Raw genomic sequence first — 3,568 nt, forward strand, 5'->3', positions numbered from 1 at the left:
CTTTCACGAATTTGCTGATATGCGATTAGTTCAGGGGAGATGCTACAGTAATATAGCAGAAGCTGAAAGAACTCACGCCAACAAAGGGCGAGGAGAGTGGTTCCAGGAAGAAAGTGGACGACAATTGATGTTCGGGTTCCAGGCACAGAGGAACAAGTATTGGACATAATCGAATCAGGGCCTTCCAAGGCACAATAACTCAGAGCACAATAACTGACACTTTCCCAAGCACCAAGTAAATACAGGCACTAGCTTGTTTGGAGTTAACCATTCAAATGTTTGGTGTTGTGTATATTATTTATGTAAACACAAAACCCCGCAGAATTAGAGGTTATGAGAACAGGTTGACATTTCGTCAACAAATCTTGTTGAATTTATCGTTTATCCTTCTCTATCTTATTGTCAGTCTGTATAATTCCATGGTTACCGGAGTTTTAAATAATTACGAAGCAACAGTTTTCTTTCTCAGTTTTGGACCGCAACTAATTGGTCAGCGAAGCAAATGCCTAGTTGCACCAATTCAGCAGTTTTAGTTTATAAGTACCAAATGTAACATTAACACAGGTTAGCTATTTGTACATCATTGCTGTAATTCGTCGTTCTAAAAATAAACCTTTTTAAAAGCTTTTCTTAGGGATTGAAAAATTTAACTCGCTAGTGCCGCTCCAATCATGCGTAAAAGGTTAATGGAATACAGATAACTACATAATCAGAGGTGTAAAGAGCACTTTACGTAGGAATGGAAAAGTTGGAAAGGAGTGCGTAATTCCATGAGTACGTAACTGCGTTACAACTCGAATTGTGTACCATCCTTTACCTACGACCGCAATAACTTACTTAAAACTAAATTGTGTATTTTTAAACATATCAGTTTAGACAACGATTAAAAAGTTGACAGCAGCCCAGTATTACAAATTAAAACGACATACGTTCATAAACAAATATTCAATAAGGTAACTTTTCCCGTAAAGTTTTAATGTCGTTTGGGTTAGTTGAACACAAATTGAAATATTATCTCTAAGAACTCATATCATCGAAAAGGAAAATTGGTATACTCTGAATATCCCACAACAAGAACTTAACAGTAATAGTGTAATTAGTTAACCATCTTGTATATAGTAGGGATCGCGTATGTACCGAAAAAGAAAACAATCAAAATAACCTAAAGCCCAATTTTGATGCAGAATTGAATCTTACAACTGAGCCACCTCAAGAAGAACTGAAGAGAGATTAATAGCCTACCTTGCAGAAATGGGCTCAAAAATTAAACTGTCGAGACGTCAAAATGCAAGATACCAGAAGGAAATAATTAAAGACCAGCAATAAGATAAAGGAAAGTATTTTACAAAAGCAAATTTCATAAGTCTTGTGGAACATAGAATAAAGATCGGTGGCCCAATTTTGATTTTGCCGCAACAAGTATTAAAAGGATATTCTTAGTTGGTTAATATTTTAAGCAACAATACAAATACAACAAATACGCATCAGAATAAAAAATAAATGAGTATTACTGAAACTATATCGATACTAATTCGTTCCTTGAGAATGCCTAAGAAAACGTAATAAAACAATAAAATCGTTGGCGATCTTCGAAGAAGATCTCAATTTTTGGACCAGTTGTTGACACAAGCATTATCATTCATTGTCGATATTACTTTTGATTACTACTAACTATATTAGTTTACGCTTTACAGGCACTATTTCATTATTCTAAAAATAGCAGTAATAAAGAAAGGAATTCAAGAAGCCGTTTGTTTGCCGTTTTCAGAAAAATATCGTTGGTGCTAAATTCTTTTAATGAATACCCCTCGGCACTGAGCGTAGTTGGCCCTGTCAGAGTTTATATACCCTCGCAGGTGACATAATTGCGCTTTTATGGGTTTGCCTTTCATTTTGACAAGCAAAATTTTGCTTTGAAGCTATAGAATGTAAATTGGACTCTAGAACGACGGTTTCCAGCTTTGGCCAAAAAATTGCAAGTTTTTGAATATTTCGAAAAACAAATTACCGGGAATATGCAAATAGATTTCATTATTAAAATCTATTACTAACAGGGTGAAACAAAATTATCCAAATTATCATAATAAGCTGTCATATTTTTAGACAGCTTATTCCTCCCCGACGATTTTTCAAAAAGCTAAGTTGATTGGCGTATGTTAAATATTGCGACATATATTTGTAAATACTTGACCGTTGTATAGTAATGTTAGAAGCAGACATCATTTTTCTACAAACTATTTGTTGGGTATTTTGTCTCAAAAATTTTCGTCTTGGTTACTTTTTAATAAATAATTCGTTCTGATTGCAAAATAAAAGCACTATTTATCAATCTGTAATAAAAGACGTGAAGAAATTCTGTCTTGTTTAAGGACAAAATTTTTTTAGGCGAAATACCCAACAAACAGTTTGTAAAAAATTAATCCGTCTCAACAATATAGAGCTTTTCTAAGAACACATCAGGTGAACATCAGAAAAACGAAATGACAAATTTATCTTGCATGCGAGTACGCAAACTAAGTAGTAATAGTGGCACCCTCAAAATAAGCCTACGACTCTATGAGTATACCGTTTTTTTTTGTGTTGAGCAGTCTGGTAATGTGTACGAAACATACCAAAGGGAAAAAATCAAATTTGATCATAATATGATAGTTAATAAATTGAACTGAAACCTTAAAAACTGATACCTTTAAAATTGAAACGAACTCCTTTATAGTGGAAAATGTATGTTCTATCAAACCACAGAAATTTGTCGCGGATGCATCAGAGTTCCGCAAATGAATCTATTTTATGTTCTCTCAAAGAGAAACATTATATTACTATTATTTATAAGTTGTACATACTTTCCTGACTGTGTTTCAATTCCAAATCAAAATTAATTCCTGGGTTTCAGTCATTTATTGTCTCTATTTATCAATTAAATGAAACCCAGGAATTAATTTTGATTTGGAGTTATTTATAAGCATAGAAATCGATAGTCCTGGAATGTGCTTTGTTATTGAGTAGCATTAACTCTTCCATGTCACAAGAAAAATTGGTTTTAATTCCCCGGTTACTAAAATTTACAGTAAACTTAAAAACATCTGGGCCTCTCCAACATTTTCACATGGACTCTTTTTGATACCCAATTCCAGTATAACCGGAAGTGTGGCCATCTTGACAAGATTTTATATCGCTAGACGTAATGACTCGTAGCGTTAATTTTATTATCACTTTTTTGATCACATGGCTATATTGAATGTTGAAGCAAAGATTTCCAGCCAAAATATGCTAATGGTCTAGTACTGGAGATGTAATATTTCTCCACAGTATTACTTGACACAAACCGCGATTTCAGAAATTACGTTAACGGTTTTCTTGCGAAAACTGTGACTCTCTTGAAATTCTTCAAAAAATCATCTTTTTTGAAATATCGGGAGAATTTCTCGATTCTAGATCTAGAGAAGCGATCTAAAATATTTCCAATATGGCAACAACGCCCAAATTCGTTTTTTTTTAAATAGAAGCCCCCATTTTTGATAATTTTATCTTATTCAGTATTGAAAATAAGGGCAAGTTTGCGTAAGGATGT

At 33.5% G+C, this 3,568-nt stretch overlaps 1 protein-coding gene and 1 long non-coding RNA gene across 4 annotated transcripts in view; one reads left to right on the plus strand and one right to left on the minus strand.

The window, feature by feature from the left end:
• The window catches only part of LOC125502645, an 8,742-nt gene extending 7,226 nt beyond the window's left edge, over positions 1–1,516 (plus strand). Inside the window, exon 2 of the long non-coding RNA XR_007280413.1 lies at positions 1,185–1,516. This is a non-coding gene — a long non-coding RNA (uncharacterized LOC125502645). The remainder of the gene's footprint in view (positions 1–1,184) is intronic.
• The window catches only part of LOC109541240 (neurotrimin), an 83,205-nt gene that overhangs the window by 54,723 nt on the left and 24,914 nt on the right, over positions 1–3,568 (minus strand). The window lies entirely within an intron of this gene.

Source organism: Dendroctonus ponderosae, unplaced genomic scaffold (assembly GCF_020466585.1).
Source record: "Dendroctonus ponderosae isolate FM_Combo_2020 unplaced genomic scaffold, Dpon_F_20191213v2 Dpon_F_20191213_1, whole genome shotgun sequence".
Lineage (NCBI taxonomy): Eukaryota > Metazoa > Arthropoda > Insecta > Coleoptera > Curculionidae > Dendroctonus > Dendroctonus ponderosae.